Source organism: Mus pahari, chromosome 7, assembly GCF_900095145.1.
Source record: "Mus pahari chromosome 7, PAHARI_EIJ_v1.1, whole genome shotgun sequence".
Taxonomy (NCBI): Eukaryota; Metazoa; Chordata; class Mammalia; order Rodentia; family Muridae; genus Mus; species Mus pahari.
The window spans coordinates 42734069-42759165 of NC_034596.1; the positions used below are offsets into that span (position 1 = coordinate 42734069).

Genomic DNA, 25097 nt, shown 5'->3' on the forward strand with positions numbered 1-25097 from the left:
CACCACCACCACCACCACCACCATCACCACCACCATCACCACCATCACCACCACCACCACCACCCCTCCATCTTCCTTAGCAACCTCAGCCTGAACAAATGGGCACTTCTGTCTTGTGCTTTGTTACTCACTAATCCTTCCAGACTCAGTAATGAATGTTGAACAGTATCTAAAAGGTTGCATGTGCAAATTCTATCAATTTTTCCCATGATAGGCTCTGGCATCCTAACCACTTTTCATCACACCCGTAGATGATTTCAGACGATCAGACTTAGAATCATATCAAGCTCAACATCCAAGTTCTTTTTTTTTTTTTTTTTTTTAATTTCCTCTTTTCTTTTCAAACTCCTTTCAAGTATAAGCAGTGCTGGCGGGGGTGCTCTGTCAATCAGAGGAGTATTTTGAGCTCAGTTAAATTACAGAGTGGTGGGCTTGCTTGGCATCAGTTACTGGCAAGCCTGATACACTTTACACATGACAACAGATGTCTCCAGCATGTCTTCCTACTTACTTTCCCTTCAGAGTGTTATCAAGTGAGAGCCGCTGGGCGATTCAGCTAAAATCAGCCTGTTTCTGGAGGTTCTGGTGATCTACCTACCACCTTCTGAAGCAGCGTGACCACATAAGGCAAAATCAAGGAGCAAACTGTCCCAGTTAACTAAGCTCAAGATAACAATACAGCGTTTAGTGGTAAAACATAGAATGATTAAAGACACATTTGAAGACATTGCTCCTACTACACCCATCAAAAACAGACAAACAGATGAACACAAAATCACATATATGTGCTCCTCCAAGTGACTCTTCATTAACAATAAGACTCAGGATGTTTAGAGGAAATGGAAACCAAGTTCTCTTAGTGAAGAGCCATCCAATTGCCTCATTTGAATCCTAGCCAGAATCTTTTTTTTTCCTAATCTTGACATCAGAATCAACACTTTCAACATCCAAGTCCACTGACATTGCTCTCTATTCTCTTACTGCCTCCCAGTCAACAACCCTGTCTTCCATGTCCCAGACAACTACAACCTACATAGCCTCAGTCTCAACCATAACACCCCCAGCTTCGGCTTCCTTATGCAAAGCCCTCTCTCACTGTGATTGACAATTTCTGTCTCACGGCAAGTTTAATTTCAGGTTCACTCTTACCAGCTTACTGTCTAATAAAGGTCATCTCTTTGACAGCACATTCCCCGTAACACTAGCACCAAATGTCCTAAATTTACTTGGATCACTTTCTGCCCAACTCTAGCATCAGATGAAGTCTACTCTAGCTCTATGTCTACAGCTGAGTACCTGGGCAGTAGAGAAAGACACACACAGTATGACAATCACTCAGCATGCATGAGGAACAGCAGCAGTGTTAGGAAACCCCACTGCTGTCAAACCCTTATCTCTTTGAAAGATAAACTGATCCACTCCTAGGACAGCCACCTAGAAAGAAAGCCATCTTTCTGAGCTTCCCATTGTTAGTAGGCTAAGGTACATCTAGTACTGTTGGGAGGCCAGGCCCCCAGATGACCCGGTCCCACAGTGGAGAGTTCAGGGGAATCTTACAGCCTGACTAACAGTTAGAATGCTTCTTTATTTATTCAGAACTCAGTAGGCAGGGACAGATTCATGTTGTTCCAAAACATAGATCATATCACCTTTGTCCCTGGACATGTACTCTAACTTCCTCTTGGTCATTACTTTAGTCCTCATTGATAATGACAGAAGAGAGTTATCTTTTACAGTCTCTTTCCCTCATCAACCCCATAACCCAATATTTAAGAATCTTGTGGTTTCAAGAGCATTAGAGAGAGAGAAATCTCCAAGCCAACAGTCACATCCCATGCAGTACATTATTAACCCTGAGCGGTCAGAGTCTATAGGAAGAGGAGGCTTTTAATCTGACCTGCTGCCAACTCCTCTAGCCCTCTGAATCTTGTTTACCTTAAGTTTACCAGAGTAAACTTTTGTTCAGATTATCTTGTTCTTGAGTACAGGGGAAGATGTTCCAGGAATATCTTGGAGTCAGAGACTCATAAGGAGGTCTCTAGAGTCTTCATTTGAGTCACAGCCTCCAAGGCATAAACAAGACCTTTAAGTAGGCCAGATAAAAGCGGGAGGGGTAGTATGCTCAGGACTTCCCTGGGGAAGCTTAGAAACAGGAATCCTGGAAGAAGGTGTAAATGACTCATAAGAAAATGTCCATCAATCCAATATCCCAAGTTGTACAAATATTAAAAGCCCCCCAAGCATACAAAACATGGAGATCATAACTAAAAGGGGAAGATGGCATGACAGTGATTCTTTCACTGGGCTCAGCCTTTCTGGATCCTTGTCAAGAAGATTTGCTGGCTTTATAACTTTCGTTGTTCCCATTAGATATAGCTGAGCCACTAGACACATCGGCAGTGCCTGCCCTTCAGTTGCATTCTGCTCTATTTTCCCATCAAAGGCCAATAACAACTCCATGTGGGTTTGAGAGTCCACTTCATATTACCATCAACCATTTCCTTGTTGTTCTTTTTATTTAAGTTGTCAACCATACCCCTCACAGTCAGTATTGTAAAATACCATGGTGGCTACTCTCGACTATCAACTTGACTATATCTAGAATCAACTAAATCCCAAGCAGCTGCACACACACACCTCTGAGAGACTATCTGGATTTGATCATTTGAGGTAAGAAGGCCCACCCCAAAGCGGGACCACGCTTTCTGGTGTGGCCTAGGACATGGAAGGAGGAAACTTTCACTTTCTGTCCTGGTGCTCTCACTCACCATGGCAAGTTCAGCTCTCCTGCTGCTGAGGCATTTCTTCCCTGGCATTAGAAACAACTTTTCTGGGACTCCAGCACAGACTAAGGACCAGCAGCTCTCTAGGAATCCCCTGGGATTCCAGCACCAGAATGAGGCTACTGAGACATCCAGTCTTGTAGACTAAACAACTACCTGCATTTGGGCCTTCCCACTGAGGGAAAGCCAAGTCGGACCACCTCCTGTAAACCACTCTAATAAATTCCCTTTTAATGGGCCACGACAATCACATAAACACACACACACACACACACACACACACACACGTACAAAATATACATGTATTAATTCTATCAGTTTTGTTCCCTTATAAGAAAATCCTAATACACATACCAAATCCTGCACTAAAGCAATCTGACTCAACCTCATGTCCCTAGATACCACCCTGGCACAATGGCCATTTGAAAAGTAGGTGTGTAATCTAAGTTAGCCCAAATAGAGAGAATGTTGAGGCTGTGAATACTCTATAGAGAGACTTACCTTTTGCCTGACTCTGGCAGAACATGGACCAGCAAGTACTTTGATACTGTCGCGTAGACAGAGCTTACTTAAGCAAGGAGACAACAAAGAAGTGGGCTCCAGATAGGAAGCCAGGGCTGAGTACTCTGAATAAACCATTGGGTTTATTCAGAGCCTTTTAGTTAAACAAGCCAGTAGATTCTCCTTTGGGTGTTACCCAGTTTGAACCAAATTTGAGTTCATTTACTTGCATTAGAAAGAATTTTAATTAACGCAATTGCCAGAATTTCAAGCTTGTGACTTTTCCCATATTAACAGGAGCTGGAAATTTCGGCTTATATCAAGTAACACTAAACGGGAGAGCTGGCTCCACTTTATTACAGATCCTATCACTGTCCCTGCTATCCACCCTGGGTCACCTACTTTATTTAGAACCAAAGCCAGAACTTTGTCTAAAGCCCAAATCCTGAAACCAAATGACAAAGACTGTCTCAAAAGAGCATTTGCTGCTAACAACAGAGAAAACATGTTCTGGCAGCCAAAAACAAACAAACAAACAAAAAAACAAAAAACAAAACAAAAAAAACAATAAACATGTACTGCAGAAACTCATTCAAATATTTTTAAAACATTCCATACTCAAAATTACACAGCTTTGCTGGATGAAGAAGGCTTGTCAGCCTCCCCTATTTCCTAGGTGATCTCGCCTTCATCTACCATCTCTGCACCGAAATGCCACATTTTTATTTTATTTCTGACTCACAAACTCAACGCCTACTCAACATCTTTACTTGGATGCCTCAAACTCCTCTCAACTTTAATTTATCCAAAATAAAATTCATGACCTTCTGACCATCCCACCTCATCACCTACCTAAAAGTGGCCTTCCTTCGAGCTCTGACTATGAGATGAAAGAGAAATACAAAGGGACAATTTGTTACTGGAGCATTAAATTACCTCTGGAAACAGTGGTTTTAAACGGGGAGTCATCATTCGATGCTAACCCGAACACTAGAACCACAAGTCTCCCCAAACTTTAGGACCTCAATAATGGCATGTAAATTATAAATCAGGCCCATGAAAAGGTCCTTTTATAATTTATAACTAATGTTTCAACCTGGAAAGATTGTATCTTACTAGGTATAATATCAAGTGGAAATTATTTCTACTTTAAATATCAATATTTTACAGATTTTTGTACCCCTTGGATTAGGACCAAGATGACTCAAGCACAGGTTCAATTTCCAGCACCCACATGGCAGCTCAGAACTGTCTGTAACTCCAGTTCCGGGGGACGCGAAATCCTCGGACATACCTGCAGGCAAAACATCCGTGGACATAAAATAAAAAGATAGAAATCAAGTTTTTTAAAAAGTAAAAGAAATGAAAGTGAGAATTTTTTTTCCTTTTTCTCCTAGGCAGCCCAGGAATCCTGCCGCCGTAAGTGTTCTGCTTTAAGCGTTCTGGCAGATGTGTCAGAAAGCCACTACGTTACTGTCCTCCCTGCTAACTCAGTGGGGACAGGTTAACACAAAAACCCACATCTGACTATGTTCAGTGCAATCCCCAAAGCAATTGTTATTTATAAAGAAGCATCGTTGGGCCGCTAATCAAACTGAAGTTTCTTCACAGGATCCTTTAATGCCTTTTATTGTTTGTTTATTTTAAAAATACCCATTTGGAAAGGGACCAATTTACACCTAGTTACTGCACAAAATAATGCAAGGCAAATGTGCAGGCTCGATCCTCCTCATCATCCTGAGCAAGGGGCGTTTGATTTTAACACCCAACACTCATTAAGAGGGAAAAAAAAACAAACAATCAAACAAAAAAACCTCTTGCAAAAGCCATGAAGCATATTGCATCAGGTCTGAATAAGACAGCCTTGATTCATGACAAAATTCCTTTTAAATACATTTGTGTCCATTTAGACTGTCCACGGTTCCTTGAGCAGTGTTCTGAACATAGAAGTTGTACAACAGGAACGTGTGAGAAACATACCAATGATGATAAGAGAACTTATTTTGGTAAATTTCCCCTTTCCTAGGCCTGCGATGATGCTGAATAAGAAACGGGCTAGCGAGTTTCTGGTGATGCCTACTGTACATCTGGCATTTATCAAAGGTCTACGAAAGTTAAGTGGGGTTTGGGGGTGTTAGTATCTCATGAAAGGTAAGAGCATAAAAGACAGACAGACAGGTGGTCAAATACCTTTAAGCATTCTTAGCATCTTAATTAAATGTTTTGACATCAAGCGAAGATTGTTCAATATAAGACCCATTACATTGAGTTTGCAGATGTGACCTAAGGCGAGTGAGGTCTCAGACGCTACATCCTCATTTATTGCCTACCCGCCCCTCATGGCTACTACAAAGGAAATTACAGGAAGAGATTATTTCGAAACCCCAAAGCTGAACACAATTTAAGGTGTCTCTAGAGATACTTCCCTGAATGCTGCAATGGCTTCCTCTGAGAGTCTCTTTTGGTGAAGTTGGAGAACTCTCTTAAATTGTGAATCTAACCATTCCATTCACAGGCTCAGAGACACCTCATTGCTGGAGGGTGAGCCTGCAGAATCTGGCTCCTCGGTATCCTATCTCCAGGTTTGCTTTTCAACCACAACAAATATACAGTTGCTCCCCAATCATACTCTCTTCCTCAGTTAGCTTCTGAATTCTTGATAGGGTGTCAGGCTGTGACTGTCCTTTCAAACTCAGGAGTCCACAGCCTGCTTTTAAAGCATCTTCCACATTATCCTGTGACTCTGAACTTCTGCAATGCAAGGGAAGACAAAGGTTTGGTCTTAGTAGGTGCCACATTTAGTCCAGGGTCCGAAGTATGGCAGTCCAATATATATTCCCTGAATGACAGGCAAGGGTGATCTATATTTGCATAGTACCAAGTAATGGGAGGAAGGCTGTCAAAGAAAGAAAAGGCTTAATGGTTCTAGTTAAAGTATGGTCGGTACACATCTCTTCTCCAATCCCACAAGTCTAGTTGTGTTTTGGAATTCATAACTTTTGGCATTTTAGAAAAGTAATATGGTCTGCAACCTTTATGTGCTCAGAAGGGTCACTGTCAGCACCGTAGGATCACACACAATAGCTTGCACACGATCCCACTAAATAAGATAAATGTAGAGCTCTCTCTCAGTCACATCAGACTTGACCAGGCCATGGGTTATAAGGACCTTCAGTGCCTTTGGATTTGGAAATCAGGATGAGAATGGTGAGTCTCTATTATTTTTTTCGTATACAAAGTTTTTCACATCCCTACAGAATACAGAATAGGCCTGTATTTAGATACAAATAAAAACAACATACGCTCAAATAGCAATAGACAGGTTATAAGTCTTAGTTAAAAGATGAGCCAAAAGTACTCTGTGAAGACGAGATTCAGAGCTACATGCAGACTCTCATTACCACTGGCAATTTCATTTACTTCATAGAACATTAGAACAATTAAGGGAATGCTAGGATTCCTCTCTAAAGGACCAGGAGAGGAAAACTGTGACACATAGCCCAGAAATGAACGAATGACTGGCTGAATGCACACACACACACACACACACACACACACACACACACACACGTATAGGCAAATAATGTTAGGAACTAACTCCTATCACTGCTTCTAAAATGTATCTCCGATTAAACGAGCAAAGAAATACGTGCATACAAACAAGAACATCCTTAAGTCAAAAAGTAAAATGTCCCAGACCAACTGGTCTTGTCTCCATATCAAAAAAAAACAAGAAATGTACAAGTACAGCTTATGTCAGCCGATGTTCTCTGAAACTATCAGAAGGACTCCCGTGTAATAGCTCATGTGACAAATGTCTTGTAGAGCCAGGTGCTGGCAAGAATGGAGCTTGTCCAGGAGAGCAGCAGGCACTTTTCTTCCCAGTCACCACACTGCTGTACTAAGAGGAAGGGGGAAGAGGATTCGTGACTGTGTTTGGGATAAATCCTAACACCTGGGCACCCACTCTGTGGTTACCTGAGAAAGGATTTTTATTTCTGAGATGAGAAGAATGTTGTCTTGGGTCTTTACAGCAGGAGTCATCTGATTTTATCACCCACTGGAGGCCAATAGCATTAATAGCTATCTATGATTTACTCCAGAGAGACATCATCGAATGCAGGGCGGGGAGCTTATTACCTTGGAAAGCTCAGTTAATCCCCACATTAATCATAACCCGTCTCATAAGGCTATCAGCCTATTTTACACGTCAGAAATTTGCTGCTTCAGAAAAGATCCCAAGTAACTATGGTGTCACCGGTTGTCAACCATTTAGTTTCTACTCTGAAGAAGAATGGCATGTCTCATGCTCATTCCCCATAACACACAATTCTATACATCGCTGTACATCTTTTTCAGGAAGCATGAGGCAAAAACAACTCTCTTGTCTACGCTAAAAATGTATTCTCTTTGTCCTTTCAGCATACTATACCCACCCAACCGCCTCTACATACCGAAGGTGTGACAGAGGTGCTGAAGACCGTAATGTACAGGTTATTGTCTCATTCCCAAGCTTTCAGTCTGGATATGTAAGCAAATAACCATGCCTGAGGACAAGCTGTGTGGGGTAGGAGTAACACAGGTCACTCTGCGGTTGCTCACTACGACTGCTCATTACAGAGGTCAAGAGATTCAGCAGTCACCCTAATAACTTCGTGAACCAAGAACAAAAGGACAAACGCTTTTGTCTTGTTTTCCGATTTTGTAAAGTATATAAATAAGAGAGTTCAAGGAATCTATAAAATGTCCTTAGCACCTATCTGCAATATTAGACTGACTGAAGTGAGGTTCTCATTCTTAAGCCAAGGGCTTCAACCCTTGTCAGAGAACTGCATGGTGAGGTTAACACAGTCAATCTATAGAGAAACAGAGTGTACTGTACTCATCCAAGACCACCAGTGGGACCTGATCTACATTCCTCTCAGAGAATGAGGATGTGGGAGAGCCTTACTATGCCTACCACAACAAACATGCTCTGTTTCCTTGGAGCACTGCAACATTCAAAATACAAAACGCTACTTACACATTTTTCTTTTGGCAGGAGGTAAGTAAGCATTTAAGTCGTCTGCCAGCCATGCCAGTTCTGCTGTGTACACATCTACACACGTATAAGATAATGTAATCATGAAGGAAGTGCTTTAGATACCAATGCCTGGTATTCACACCCACCGGGGACAAGACAGCTGTGTGTTAGTCACACCCACCCCGCTGCACTTCCAGAATCCTCTACAGGATTTGTGATGAAAACAAATCTCTTAGCCAGGTGATGGTGGAAGATCCTTTAATCCACCACTGGAGGGACAGGAGAACCTTTGAGTTTGAGGGTAGCCAGATCTGCAGAGGCAGTTCCAGGACAGCCAGAGCCCTTCTGGGATAAGTTTTCATAAAAACGTCTTCGCCTTTTGTTTTTCGTGTCCCTTGCTCTATTCATGGGAAGGGAATGGAATAAAGTCCTAATCGCTACTGAAAGTGTGAGTACCTGGTAATCCACAAGTCACCTCTGAGAAGCAAGGGTTACTGCGATTAAAGCCGTGGCAAGGAAAAGCACATCCAGGCTTCTGCCTTGCTGATGAGGAGCCTCCAAAGAACTCTGCAGGTCCCTGAGCTCCCACGAAGCAGCTGGGAGCAGGTGACTTCCCTCACTACCTGCAGTGTCCCAGCCAGACCTTGCTCTCTGGAGCACAAGAATGGCCAGAGCCACCCTCAGCAATAGTCACGTGCATCCTCTCGTGTCCCGCCCTGCTTATCAAAGGGCAGCTGACTGTCCATAAGAATGCAAGCGACCCAAAGCATTCTTTTACAGTCCTAATTTCTGCAAGTCTTTACTCCACAGCAAAAGACATTAACCCACCCTGTCCTGGGGATAGAGAAATGGGTGGTTTGCTTCCAAGATCGGTATTGAATAAACATCAAAGAATTAAAACCTGACTCTGGGGTCAGCTTCTATTTAAGTATCCATGTAGAAAAAGTCTATTTTCTACAAAGAGCTTAGATTTCAACAGTGACACTGTTCTCCAACATGATCGCAGTATTTTCTGAGTAGTGTTTGCCAGTTTTGAACAGATAGAGATAAGACACTTCCAGACCAGCCAATCAGGTCTGACATGGAAAGGCCTTGAAGGACATATACAAACAACGGGGCCTGAGGAATCCTGTCCAGCAACAATCAGTTTGTCCTGAAGCCAGAGTGCTAGGAGGATGCTCCTCACCACACAGCCCCGCCCTAATCCTGTGGCCCACAGGGCAAGGACAGATTTCACCACAGCTATAGAAGGTTTTGGTAATTTCATTATCACTTGTCATAGAAGGACCACTATTATGCCCTGGATTTTAAGTGTTCCTCAATGGGCCAAGCACGGTGGCAGACATCAGTTATGCCCAGACATGGGAAGCTGAAGCAGGAGGGTTGGTAGTTTATACATGGCTTGAAATACACAGCAAAACTCTATCTCCTAAACAAAAGAGCAGCAACAATAACAGAGAAGAAAGAAAACATTTTAAGTGTCCCCAAAAAGTTCATGCATTAAAAGCTTAGTGTTACTCCCCTCGGGTATAGGCATTGTATTCTCATGCTGAGAGGTTGTTCTCAATAACTTGTTGGGGACTTGAGGTGTGCAGACTGAAAAGTAAACACAGAGCTTCAAGAAGCTCCAGCAGGTGTTCCACGGGAGATATCCAATTGCTAACACACACACACACATATAAACTTATTAAGCATCAAACAGTAGTAAGAAAAATGTAATTTAATACCATAATGATAAGGCCCTGTACAGACATCAGATTGACTAAATCAAAATAACTTATCAAACTATATGACAGTAAGATTATGGAGCTTAAACTCAAGTCTAATAAAGTATAGATCGTTTCAACAGAAAACTGTTCACGTCTTTCTTAGTTGGGGTCTCTACTGCTGTATTCAAATGCCACAGCCAAAAGCAAGTGGGGAAGAAAGGGTTTATTGGGCTAACACTTCCACACTGAAGTCGGTCATTGAATGAATCAGGATAGGAACTCAATCAAAACAAAACAAAACGTGGAGGGGTGCTGCCTAGTGGCTTGCTCCTCATGGCTTACTCCGACTGCTTTCCTATAGCACCCAGGACCACCATCCAGAAACAGCACCATCCACAATGGGCTGGGCCCTCCGATGCAATCACTAACCAAGAAAATGACCTACAGCCAGATCTTATCCAGGCATTTTCTCAATTGAAGTTCCTTACTTTCAGATAACTCCAGTTTGCGTCAAGTTGACATGAAACTAACTATCCTAATTGACCCCTTGTCAACTTGACACACAACCATGGAAAGCTGTAATCTTTTCTTTCTTGTTCTTTCTCAAGATCACATATTAATATCAACAATAAAAACATTCCAGGTTTTAAAAGTTCCACAGTCTTAAATTCAAACCCTAAAAAATTCAGTCTTTTTTAAAATAGTCAGTCTCACTTAAATGTCCAAAGACTTTAAAATTCAAAGTCTCTCAACTCTGGGTTCCTATGAAATCAAAAATAAATTTATGTCTTACTTAAAGAGGGATGAAGCAGGGCCCAATCACAATAGGAACAAAGCAAAACCAAATGCTGAAAGTGTAAATAACTCAATTAACAATTATGTGGGATTCACTCAGAATCTCCTGGGCTCCTCCAAATGCCTTATATCACTTCTGCGGCTCCACCCTCTGCAGAGTACACAGCTTGTCTTCTAGGCTCCAGCTGGCTCCACTCCACCACTGCTGCTGTTCTTGGTGTTCATCCCACAGTACTGGCATCCCCAAACTGCTGTAGTCTCTGCTGTGATGGGACTTCACTTTCACCAATAGCTCCTTGGCTTTCTCCAGGGACTCTGGCCCTGCCACACAGCAGGCCTCAGCTGTTTTCCATGACCTCTTCACACCTTCAAAACTAATACCACATGGGTGACACTCTCTACCAAATTCAGCTGCCAGCACAAGATACAACGCTGGCCACCTCTGGAACACAACTTATAGGTGCTGACTCTGAGAAAACACTCCCCAGAAAATTTCATCTTAATGATGCTAGACTCCTCTTAATCACAGCCTATCCTTCAGCCCCAGCTGACCAGCATCTACTGTCCCAGCAAAGCAAAGGTTTTACTTTAGTGGTTCTGGTCTCTTGTTAGTCACAGCCAATTGTCCAGCTCCAGCTGACCAGACACCACAAAAAGCCAAATAGAGTTTTTGCTTATTTCCTCCAAAACTTTACAAGCCCGGCCTTCATTATCTGAACTATTCAACATTCTTATCTTCCAAGTTCTACAGAACAGCTCACTGAACTCTCAACACTCAATGGTTTTTCTACCCCAAAATGCCAAAGTCCTTCCATAATCTTCCCCCAAACAATAGGTCTGTCACAGAAATAACCAACTATCCTGGTCCCAACTTGTCTTGGTTAGTGTTTCTATTGCTGTGATCAAACCACATGACCAAAAGCCAGTTGGGGAGGGGTGATGTATACTTCTACACCATCATCCATCATTGAAGGAAGTCAGAGTAGGAACTCAAACAGGGCAGGAATCTGGAGGCAAAAGCTGATGCAGAGGGCATGCAGGATTACTTCTTACTGGCTTACTCCCCATGGCTTACTCAGCCTGCTTTCTTATAGAACCCAGGACTACCAGCCCAGGAATGGCAGCACCCACAGTGGGTTAGGCCCACCCCCATCAATCACTAATTAAGAAAATGTCCTACATCAAGAGCATCTGAAGGTATTTTCTCAATTGAGGGTCCCTCTTTTCAGATAACTCCAGTTTACATCAAATTGGCAGAAAACTAGCTAGCACGATGTCTTAGGACTCAGCAGTGTGCATGTGCACGATCAGAAATGCAAACCGTGATCACCAAGACAGATATCGTAGCAGCATTGTTCTTACCAGTGCTGAAAACCATTCAAATGTGTATCATACACAGTTACTGTATAGTCATGCAAAGGAATATACCTACCAATGAAAATGAATAAAGTACTGTAACACATACAGCATAGATAAATTCCACAAACAAAACCAAGAGTTAAGACAGAGTTTTAAAACTCCAGTACAGTGTATAATCATGGTTACAAAGGGATAGGGTGAAGAGATATGGAAAATGTTGGACAAAGGATACAAATTTTCAGTTAGGAGACAAAAATTGAAGAGATTCATTGAACAAGATGACAGTTTTGTATACTTAAAAACTGCTTGAGTTTCCGGTTGTTCTCACACAAATAGATGTGAAGCAATAAATGCATCATGAGCTAGACTTAGCCATTCCACAAAGCACGCTCATATCAAAACACTGTATATACAATTGATACCTATGATTTTACTTGTCTATAAAAATAAATGCAAAACAAAAGGCATAGGATACTTAAGTATGATGTGTTTCTACAAACTTCTAGTTGCTTGCTGTGTATTGTAAGGGCAATCAATTGTAAAGTACTCAAAACCATGTAGTATATAATCTGTAGGCAAGTGTTACATAATAAAAGCAGCACTGACAGAAATATTAATAGACTAGACAGTGAATAGGAATCCCAAAGGAAGAAGCTGTCTGGCTCAACACAACTATTGATTCTTTTCTATCTACCAGGTATGCACAGCATCTACGGGGATACAAACAAACAATACATGAAGACTCCTGTTCCTGCTTCTGAAGGAGTTCAGTTCAGTGGGGTCTGAGAGCAAGGACTGTTCCTAAAAAGGGATCCGACTTCAGAATTCTTTGTTCTTTCTTTAAAAAATTAATAAATAAATAAGTACAAGATAGACCATTGTGTGACTGGCAATATCAGAAATCAATATTGTCACTTCCGGGGGGGGGTGGAATGGGAGGAAATAGCCTCATTATTAGCACTGAGCTCCTTATGTAAGCACAACATCCTAGCATCAAAGTAGAGGTTGTTTTGTTTTTTGTTTTTTGTTTTTAATTACTGTTACAGTTGTCTACAGATTCAATTTGAAAAGCACTGCCTTCAGAAACGCCCCTTGCAGCAGGACCGCTCCCTCGCTGCTATTTAATCACAGAGTAGACTAAATTCTTCAAGGATTATATTGACTTCACAGTCACTAGGCACTGTGAGCGCTCACCTTAGATTATGTGAGGCACCACTTCCAAGGAGTCTGAAAATAAAGCCGCCAAGATCTATGCCCTGCCAGGCCAGTCACAGATATCAAGAGTTATGGGAAGGGACTTGAGCACACGCATCACCTGCCCCAGAAATCAGATACTTCCCACTTTCAAGAGTCAAACGAGAGTGGGTGACACTGTGCCATGGAACCCACTGATCATCCCCACAAAAGCAGTGACTCTCAGTCTGTGACAACTGGAAACTGGTTAGACTTATCGATGAGTGACTAGATTTCTTTTTCTTAAAGTCCCTCTCTCTCTCTCTCTCTCTCTCTCTCTCTATATATATATATATATATATATATATATATATATATATATATATATATATATACATGTCTTGCTTCCCAAAAGACAACAAGAAGGCTCTGTGAATTGAAACACAAACATAATTTCCTATTCTCTTCTGTTGCCCATAATAAAGGTGACAGAAACAGAACAAAAAATCAACAGCCATCAGCTCACCTGGCAGTTGCTGGGTTACCCCATGGGGGCAGGAGGGATGACTTCCGGTCAATTAACCACACAGGAAGCAGAGACGATGGCACCCAGCACAGACTGCAGGTAGGACAACCATGGTCACTGCTGGGCTTTAGTTCCTCCTTCCTCTTCAGTTGCTCCCTATTAACCTAATCCATGGAACTACCCACCCCTGACAGACTCAGAGAAGGCAGCAAAATGGCCAGTTTTTTTCTCAAGGCCACCAGGAAGCAAATATTTGCAATCTTAACCCCGAGAAATTGCTCGCGGGGTCGCACAGCCCTGTGTATCTTCTTCCCGTTAGTTTGTCTTCCTTGCATCAGAGACGAATGTCAGTTAAAAAAAACGCAGAAGCCAGCTAGACAAGGATGGGAAGACTCTACCTTTCCAAGGAACTGTGGCACCAACTGACAGCTCGGGGATGATGGCCTTCTGGTCAGTGAAAGACTACACATAAAAAGTAGACGAGACTCATCCCCGCGACTTAAAGTGACCCAGACTCACTCGAGTGTAACATGGAAACCTCACCAAAACAATGGTAATAGTAACAGAAAATTCTTCCCAGAGGACTCTGATTTGATCTCGTATATCATTCTCCATAGCAACCCTTGCTCTTTCATATACATAGTTTGTTTTGTTTGGACTTTGCTTTCACCATGGAATTCTGGACGCTCTGGAAGAGGGAAAGGCAAACGGCGCTGCTATTCTGAGACATTATGCTAAGCAGGGTTTTGTGAGCTCAGTCTTAACCTGATGTGGAAAGAAAACTGGCCCATGTGGTAATTAACTTGCCAAGGTCCCACAGCAAACATGTGGTGGAACCACATTTCACATCCAGCTCCGCCCCATCCTGACGCAGCCTGCCCAGCGATGATAAGTGTATCGGCTTCACTCTAAATGTGACACGTGGGATAACAGCATCTGCATCAAGCCCAGGTTAGTTACAGAATCTCAAGTGCCATAGCAGCTGGCTGAGAGGGAGGCAGCATTCAAACAAGATCCCCTGGCACACCCAGTATGTGGCTGAGCACTGCTACGCCACACCAGGAAAGGGAGAAAAAAATGTTCCTCCTACCCACAGGCCAACTGCCTCAGCCCAGTGGGGTTAAACATATTTAGCGTCTGGACTCTTGGCCCAGACGCACTGATGCTTACACAATAACAACCAGCACATGGAGGTCTGAATACAGTTAGGTTTACCACAAAGAGGGCAATCTTGAGAGAATTCCAGGAAGCAGTAAATGGCACTAAATGTCTACCACAGTCAAATCCAACAGGAGACGCTCAGCATAAGCTGTCAGGTCATCAGACCCTCTGCTGGCTCAGAATCAGGAAGCCCAATTATGAAATTTATTTCAGAAGGGGAATCTAATAAAAACATTGGCATCTGAAGACCACAAGGCCCTAACCACCCAGGGGTGAAGGGGCAAAATCCTTTCAATTTGGGGAGGAGGGAAGGGAGGTGTAATAAAAACTCACAGAGAACCTTAGAGCCCACCGACAAGGAGAAAGGAATAAACCAGATGTGGTTTTAGTAGCAGAAGCTGACCTGAAACTATTAGTGACTGTTTAGGTGACTTTTAAAACTCTCAGCCCACCATACACTTTTAATTTTTATTGCACTGTAGCTCATATACTATTTTTTAAAAATACCCATTTAAAGTATGCAATGCAATAGTTGTCAAGAGTTATGTAACCACCATTTAATTCCAAAACATTACATCACCCCCAAAGGAAACCTCGAAGTCACTTGCCGGTTCACGGTCTCATTTCCAACACCCTGGCTTTTCTCTTCTGGGTGTTTCATAAAGGAATCATGCAACATGTGACATTCTTCACACAGTAGGCTCAAGGCTCATCCATATTGTAGCATGCACCTCCCCTTCCTGGCTAAACTGTTTTGCATCGTGTGGCTACACTATGTTTCATATATCCACGAGTTGATGGAAGAGGGTTCTTTTCCATCTTTCAGCTCTATGACTAATGCTGCTATGAATATTCACTCTCAAGTGTTTATTCCGACGCGCTTGCACTTCCTTTGGGGATCCCTTGGGAGAGGGAGTCTTCTTTGTGTGACCAGTATTTAATATGTGGGGGACCATCTAGCTGTTTTCCAGACTGCCTGCTATTTACCTTCTACCAATACTCCACATACAGGACCAATTTCTCCACACATGTCTTTTCCATCACAGCCACCCTGATGGATGGGAAGTATCTCCGCATGGTTTGAATTTACATTTCCTTGCTGACTAATGGCGCTGAGCAAATTTTCACATTCTTTTTCAAAGAAATAGTTATGCAAATCCTCTTTCTACATTTAAACTGGGTTATTAGCCTCTTTATTGTCACCTTATTGCAAGAGTTCTTCTTCCTTGCTGTTTTTGAAACTCTAGTGAGGAACCCTCTTCCTGGAAAGCCCTTCTCATGATCATCCAGCTTTCTTCGATGGAACTCTTATGGAAGCTTCTCTGTGCAAGGATGACTTTGATCTACTCTCTACTCTCCCTTGCCGTAACAGTCCTCCCCTCGGAAAACCCTCCGAGTGCTGTACCTCCTCCTACCCACAAATATCTTTCCTGCCATTGTCAGAACCTACTTGTAATCTTAAGACTTGAGAAAGCATGCCACTGGTTTTTGAACCACCACCATAGAATCTCTTCGGCTCACTCTGTTCAAGGCACTACCTTTTGTCTCCTGTGCCTCGAAAATCATCTACGCAGACACAACTCTTAGTGCCCACAGTCCTTCGGTATCATATCATCAACATGAAATGTTCTGCGTCTGCAGTAGAGTAGGGCTCCACTATTCACAGGAACGCATCTCCGTCCCTCCGTGGAGACTTTCCTAGCCATAGCTTAAAATTCTTCCTCTGCAATACCAACCAGTCATCCCTTACAGAGTTCATTATTCTATCAACACCCAGAAAATGCCCCTAACAAACCATTTCATCCAAAATAGTATTAAAGATCATATTAGAATGGTTGGCATATCCTAATTTAGTAATTCATCCCCAAAGATACGCAAACAACCTCAACAATGTTGTGTTCTGGGAAATTCTGCCTTGGATAATTATGAATGAGTATCTGTCGACAGTATTCAGTGGAGTACATCTCTGTTCCTTTGATATGGTGGTGTACATGCTTAAGAGTCTCTGTGTGAGAGGAAAGTAATGGTTTCTGCTCCCCAAATTGATTTGTCCTTTAAAAGAGCACATCTATTAGCATCCATCCCAACAGCATTTTTCCAACACATTCAGAACTCCTGAGCTAATTCAATTGCTGCTCAATTCTATCAGCTAGAGAGCACCAGTTTGTATGGGGTAGCAAGGCATGTTTGCTTTGTTTTCTAATGTCATCTACTAGCAGCAGGCAACAATAAATAAATAAATAAATAAAAGATAGATAGATAGATAGATAGATAGATAGATAGATAGATAGATAGATAGATAGGAAAAGAAAAGAAGAAGAAAAGAAAAAAAGAAAAGGAAAGGAAAAAAAAGTATGCACAGGCTCATAATGTTTAAGCTGCCTGGTTTTCTCAAACTGGAAAATGTTGAAATGAAAAACAAACAAATGTATTTTTTTAAATTGAGCGACTGCAGTGTAACCCGGGTTTTTGTTTAAGAGCACTCTCAGGAAGGCTGAGAATGGCACTTCTGGACTTTGACTCTCTGTAACTCAATACCAACAGTGACAACCACAGAGACATGAAATACGATGATTGTCTTACAATAGACTTTGTAAAGGAGCAAAGACACCAGGGAGTTGCTGCTGAGAAAAGTCAACAACAGTGACAAGAAAACCTCACACATGAAAGGGGCAGGGGCCACGACACAGCAGCGGAAAGTAAGGGTCACACCTACAATGTACACATCAGGTTATGGGGAGGAGTTTTAAAGCAGACGTGTTCCTGCTTGTACTAAGTGGGAGGAACCATCTAAAGGAGCTACTGAATCTTAAGAATGACAACTGTTCCTTCCCCAAGCGTTGATTGCAGTCAGGAAGGCAGGCTCGGGCCTTCAGTTTTATCTACTAAAACATTAAGTGGTATACTTGAGTTTTGGAATAGGCTTCTGATTTACTGATAAGTTTCCCCCACTGTTAATCATTTTACTGCTTAAACAAAGCAAAATGGAAGGCTAAGATAAAGTTCCTGAGTGAGCCGGGATGCCATTTGGCATAGCAACATAAGAAGTAGTGAAAGTATAGATTTGAGTGCTCGTTATATAAACATTATAGACCCCCATATCTCAGGCCGGACCCTAGTGCTTCTCTCATGCAAAGTAGTTAAAATGCAAGACCACCATCCAGCTCATAGCAAGTTATAGTAAGATCTCTCTGCACAGGTCCCTCAATGCTGTGGGCAGCAAGGGAAAGACTGGTTGAATCTAAACAATGCTAATGTACCCTGGCCCCCTGCTGATAACGCAGAGCTGCCACTGGAAGCCATAGGTCACTGTCAAGGCCACCATCCTCCAGAACGCATGGATGGCTTTGGCTAAGTCTCATCACCATGGTTCAACTGGCATAGGATGCACGTCACACTTCCAAAAGGCCGGTGCAACCTGTCTATTCAAAGAAAACATTTCTTTAAAAATTCCTTCTTCAATGTGCTTTCAAGATGCCCTGTCCCATAACCACACAGTTTCAGCCGTCACGTCTGGGTGCAAACTTTCCACGAAATGTCCAAGAGCCTCATAAAAGGGTCTAGAATACTTGTTGAACTTTGTATGGTTTGTTTTAGTTGTATTAGTTTGTGTTACGTTGCTGAGAGAAATCACTGAGAGAAATCTAGGCAGGAGCTCAAGCAGGATACATGGAGGAACACTGCTTGCTGGCTTGCTCACCATGGCTTGCTTAATTTGCTTAAGGAAGCCAGGACCTACTCAGGGTGCCAACCAACCAAAGTGGGCTGAACCCTCCCACATCAATCATAAGCAAGAGAATGCCCCGCAGACTTGCCTACAGGACAATAGAAGTAACTCCTTAGTTAAGGGTCCCTCTTCTCAGGTGACTTTAGTTTGTGTCAAGTTGGCAACCAGGACACACATCTAAAGACCACCAATCTGTCTCTACCAAAGCACGATCGCTATGTCTCCCAAGTCTCTACAGACTGGAGACTAAGCACTACACAATAAGAAAGAGCAAGCTTATCTTTTTGTAAATTTACTCATTAGAAAAGCAACTAGAATCATTAAAACGAGGCAATGGAAGCTGGCACATGTCTTCGAGTTCAAAGTGCTTAAAGCAACTTCCAAATGCTCCTGGAAGAAATGCTCCTGTCTCTACTACAGAGAACAAATTTGGGGCAGCCTCTCTCTTTCTCCCCCTATAGAAATTAGTGATTCTATATAGGCATTGGCCGGGGAGCAGTCTTAGTGCCATCGGAAACTAGTTAGCAATACAAACTGCCATACCTCTGCTCTAAACCTAGAGAGTCAGAGACTGAGAGTGGAAGGCAGCAGTTCATGAGTTAGCAAGAACTAACACTCATATTTGGGAATCTCTGCTCTAGGCTCAGGGTGTACTTCTGGGGAAGCTCGGGAGCCTCATTAAATCCTTCTTAACCGGGTGACATGTAATCTCTCCTGTCCTTGCCACTTAAGTTGGCTTTTAATCTCACAGACTGATTTCATCAAGGAGGACTTGAGTCCTCAGTTCAAGGTCATTATGAAAAGCCAAGTCAGAGCTCCATCCCAGGACTTGCTGATTTCTTCATCATCCTAGGATCACAAGAAGAAGCCCTGCTGACACAGACAGTTCTAGGGGCCCAGGACTGTGAATGGTGCTAGGGCAGGTCCCGTGGTCTCCTCCATTATACCACACTGCCTCCCTCAGACAGAAAAGAGGGATTTCCCACCCAAAAAAAAAATCAAGAGAAGCCATGCAGGTGTGTATAAATGGCTGCTTCCACAGACCTCAGAAACTAAACCTTGTAGTGAAAACTGCACAGTTGGGGGAGACTTGATTGTTATAATCAAGAATAAGCAGAGTTTTTAAAACTGGGCACAGTGCACAGAAACAAAACCTAAGGCTTAGATACCACTTTGTGCTTTCTTAGCTCTCTTCATGTCCCGTGACATCATTCACTCAGGTCTCACAACAGAAATGGAGAGAGGGTCACAATTATCTCCCACTTGTTAGAAACAAAACAAACACCACAAACAAAAGCTGAAGTTCAAAGTGTTAAATGACTTGTCCATCAGGGAAAACTTGCGCTCAGTGTCTGTCTGACTCTAGAACCTGTGTCGTATAGCCACACCATGGGATCCCTACATCTGAAAACCTTCCCCCAAGATGCACAATACCCAAGAGAAAAACATACAGCAGAAATGGTGAACTCCCAAAATACTGCCACTTTGTCAGAGTGAGTTCTCCTTTAAAAATTTAACACACATAACCAACAACCAAGGTTGATGAAAGAAAAGGAGAAAGGGGGCTGGAAGGAAAGAGGAAGAAAAAAGAGTGAGGTGCATTTCTAGCCTGCATAATTATTCTGTATTTCTTCCCAACGCAGTCAGTCTCCTCCTCAAGGCAAACAGCTACTCACAGCCAGGGCTGAACTCCTCCACTCACCTCAACCCTTTTCCTCCACCACCTTCCCCTCCACCCCACCCTGTTAGGACAGCACTGCTCTGACTGATGTGTAGGCACAATCTAAAACTCAAAACAACAAGCAGGGGGTTTAAAAAAAAAAAAGTGGAACCAGAAGGAACGTGGACATCCTGCACATCCGTGCAATATGCACACTGCCAGTTTCAGGGCCTCGGAGTCTCCCAGAAGACCTTTAGGAGCCGATGAAATGAAGAAGACATTCCATTCCTCGGCCCCTGTTCCTTCCCACAAAGTCCGGGTTGAAGAATGATAGAAACAGGAGAGGGTTGTTAGGAAGTCCAAAGCAAACAAGCTCGCATGCACTCCTCCTAAAGAACGGTGTGCCATTCTAAACTCTCTAACTGACCTTTGGGTCCTGGGGTCTGTGATAATGTAAACCTGGGGGAAGTCAGAAAGAAAAAAAACAAGCTATCCACCTACTCCAGCTTCGCTGACCCGCCATATGGGTGAGCTGGATTCTGGCGCGCTCTGAAAGAGAATTCAGAGCCCCGAGGGGAGGCCTTGGCTGAGCCCCTGACCACTTCTTAGGTTAGGGGAAGGGGGCAAAAGCTAAGGGGGCCGGAATCTAACCCCGTAAGAAGTACCAGCCTCAGTTTTGGCAGCAATGATCTTCCTGGAAGATGCCAGAATTCATAGATGGGGTGATTTCGCTAATTTCAGCGGAGAGAGCTCTGGCTAGGGGCGCTGCGACCCACTGAGTTCTCCAGGAGGCAGCCCTGGGGGTCGTTCTGCCGAGCAGGCAGTGCGGACCTAAGGGCTCTATCACCAACTTTCTCACGGGAATCTGACCTGCTAGGTTCTGGCCAATGTTGCTCCCACTCCTGGTCCGGGGTTGGAGGGAGAATCAGCTACCCAGACCCCTTTCCACGCGCACAAAGCAGCTGCGTCCTGTGTCCAGCCCCCTCTCCTGCCGCCCTCCAACTTGCCCGCGCGGCACTCCGCGCTCCTACCCTCTCCGCCTACCCCGCGGCGCGCATCCCAGCCGGCAGCCGCGGTAGCTGCAACTGTACGCCGGGTGGCCTGGCCTCCCCACGCCAGGAACCTACCGTGCAGCCTGGCTCGTGCTCGGGCGGTGCCTAGTGCGCGGCACGCGTCCCAACCGAAGACAGGGCTCCCCCGCGGCTGCCCCGCACGGAGATCGGGGCTGCAGACTAGGCTGGGCCGACTCCGCTGCTGCTGGCTGGTCGCGGCTCGCCGCTCCCGCGCGGGCTCCTGCCGCTGTGCGCGAGGAAGGAGGGGTCGGGGAAACTCCTGGCAACTCCAACTCCGGGCGCCACAGCTCCAGCTGCAGCCTCGCGCCGGCCCGCTGCCGCCGAGTGCCAGCTAGCAAAACCAACCTGCCCCCGCCGCTGCCTGTGAGCATGCCCAGTGCTGCTGTGGGCGAGCCACAACGACCTGGCCCGGGGCAAAGATCGGTAGCCGAGGGCTCGGGGCCCCGCCGCAGGCCGGGAGCCCGAGGGCGGGGGGTGGGGGGTGGACAACTGGGGGCGCGCCCCTGGGGTGCGGGTTAGCAAGTGCAAGGCAGTGAAAGTCCCATGGGTTGTGGGAAGTTGGTGGGCTGGAAAGATGGGCTGCTTCTGGGAGCCTTTGCAAGCAAGTATTCAAGACATCGTGGCACAGGAATGTGAGCCCAGCAGGTGGGGTTTTATTCAGTTGCAAGCTTACTTAGGGTGACAAAATCCAAGAGCTAATGGGGCCTGGCAAGCCCAGTAAGTGAGTGAAGCGGGAAGAAGCCAGCTTGAGAGAGCTCCGCAGGCAGAGCAGCTGTCCTGCTCTAAGCGCCCGAGGCTATCGTGAAAGAAATCAGACCTGGTTTTGCTGGATTTTATTTTATAAATAAGTAAGTGGTTAACATACAGGGTTGGGTTTTTTTTTTTTTTTTTTCGTGCAGAATTTTCCGGTTATTGAGTCTTGCCAGAGGAAAAAACAAAAGAAGAAAGAAAGAAAGAAACTAGAGTTCAGACCAAAAACCCCATTGCTGGGTCCAGTGGCTGCTCAGCCAATCTGAACCAAGGAGTTTTGTGGAGAGGAGAGGTGCTGAGTGCCTGCCCACGGTGGCTTAGGAAGGCGCTGGAAAGGATCCAGGATGATTCAGACTGCCTTCAAAAGGCAAGGGGAAATAGGTTTTCCTGACAGAAGCGAGCTAGTGATAAACGCTGGAGTTAGCTAATGCGGAACGTGGCTTTCAGAACAAACTTTTGAGGACGCTTCAGAAGTATAATCACCTGAGCAGGAGGTCACTACAAGGTAAACTAGACTCAGCCTAGCTGCTAGAGAGTCCCTCAATGGCATATTACGTTCTGAAACAAAAGGATGCCCCCATAGTACCGGCCCTGCCTTTATTTAAAATTTTGAAATTTTTATCATTAACTTTTGCATTAATTTCTTTCCATTTCATACTGCATTAAAACTTTAATTTGATTACCGAGTTCTTTGGCCAACCTTTCCACTTTGTGTCCTACCTCATTCTGGCCTGAAGAAAAAGCTGCAAGATTTGGTACATGACGAGAATCGGAGCAAGGTGGGATCCTGAGGTCCTGACTTCTAGTCTGTGATCCCTGCACTTTATTTGGTAGAATGTGTTGGAACCAGCTGAGACGTGGGAGGGGAAAAAAAATCAGTATCACCCAAAGATGCCTCTTCTGGGAAGACATGTTGAGCAGTAGTTAGGAAAGTAGTTCGGTGGAGAAGAAACGGTTGCTTGTGATATGATCGCTGTTTTATGAGATTCCGAAGCATTTCCCTGATAAGGCCGTCGGCGTTCTGCTTATCTCTGGAAAGACGTGTGGTCGGGTTATCTTTTTACCAAAAAAATAATAATCGGGTTTTCCGTCACTCTCAGCCATTCCTCCATCAGTTAAGGAGAGCAAATGGCTTCTCTTCACAGCTGTATTGTCCTCAGCTTTGAATTAGAAGACAGTTCTTATTATTTATTTAGAAGTGGTGTGTGGTTACGGGTTTTTTAATAGTGAGAGTTTAGGCAATAAGAAAGCGCCGTCCTTGATCATCACCTATCAGATTAGACTTGACATGCATCACAAAGGTTGTCAGAGGTAGCAAACTTCATTCATTTGAGCTTTTTAAATATTGGGATATTGCTAATAAAACATTTGAATAAATTTTTGACTATTTCAACAAATCTGTTAATAAGGTCCTCCGGTATTAGTTTCTATTGTCAAGTTCACTCTTCTTCCTCACCACCTTAATTTTTATCTTTCCCTTACCCCCCCCCACCCCCCAGTATGGAAGGACAAGATGGCTGCCCTCCGTACAAAGTACCCTCTAAGAACAGTTTGTTAGTGTCTGCTTCAGAACAGACTACCCTTTATCTATTGGAAGTATTTTAAGCACGCAGAACTCTCAAAGAGGGAAAAATGCTTGAGTGTTTACACAGAAGGTTTCCAGAAGTGTTGATAATGAGGAAGTACCTAGAGCAGGGCCTATCACATAACAAGTAGTTACAAATATTTGCAAAATAAATAAAAGTTTCAATCTTCAAAAATCCCCTGGGCCTGTATTGTACCTCCCCTAGTTCCTAAGAATTGTTGTTTTAAAAAATCATAATAATAATGTCATCAAGAACAGGATGTAAACATTTATATAGGGAGGGGCTTACAAGAAAAATATTTTGCTAGTGTTTCATATTGTATATGTGTGTGTTCCTGCATATTAGGGATTCAAGTGCCTCATGCCTTTTGTCTCTCTGTTTAAATATTAAAATAATCACATTTTAAAGTTTATATGAGCAAACAACAAATAGCGATTTTTTTTTTAAAGAACATAGTGCAAAAAGAGCTTCTTACAGAGTGAAGCCTGCTCCCGCCCGGTAAAAAGCTAGCATTGTCTATTTCTTGCGTATAGTTACAGAAACGGCCTGCCTTTGAAGTTTAATCTTGTAATGATAGAAATGAAAAAGATACACAGTATTTCTTCATCCAGCTGCCAAGTTAAGTACTTTTAACTTGTTATTTTGAGAAAGAAGAAAAACATAAAAGTGATATTTCCTTCTTCCTTTGTGGCATAAGTAATCTCATCGTTACAAGGACACGACCTTTATGGGTATTAAATTATATAAAAACAATACAGTGTCCCAACTCACTGTGAAACCTCAACCTAAAACTCTTGTGGATTTAGATGCCTTAGGTTGCCTAAGCCAATGGAAGGAAATGCTATCTAAATAACAAGTGGATTTGAGCCTAGTGGCTCTTGTCTTCAATACCAGCACCAGAAAAGCAGAGACAGGGGGGGAATTGCCGTGAGTTCAAGGGTTATATAACAAGACCATATCTCAAAAGCCAATAAGCAAACCAACCTGATTAAGTGATATGGTTTGTTGCAGAGACTCATGTCATAGGACAGTATTTTAATAGATTCCCTTAAGATATAATAGTGCCATCTATGCATAAGGGACTAGATGCACCTCTACATCTTTTTAATGTTGATATTATTTTTTTCTTTTTTATTACTATTTTATTTATTACAATCCAGCCGTTGCCTCCCCCCAAGCAACTTCTTGGTTCCCCCCCCCCCGTCAGTTCCTCATCCCAATCCCCCTCCCCCCTTTCTCCAAGAGGATGCTCCCCTCACCATGCGCCCCCC

General features: G+C 43.5%; 1 protein-coding gene across 2 annotated transcripts in view; it reads right to left on the bottom strand.

Annotated features, from left to right (window-relative positions):
- Stxbp6 (syntaxin binding protein 6) overlaps positions 1-21814 on the bottom strand; it is a 217440-nt gene extending 195626 nt beyond the window's left edge. The window contains exon 1 of one of the 2 annotated variants that reach the window (XM_029540665.1): positions 21545-21814. The gene's annotated coding sequence lies outside the window, so the exon portion shown is untranslated. Of the gene's footprint in view, positions 1-21287; positions 21411-21544 lie in introns of those variants that run through there. The other variant, XM_021202384.2, reaches the window with a different exon arrangement.
- Between the last annotated feature and the right edge of the window lie 3283 nt (positions 21815-25097).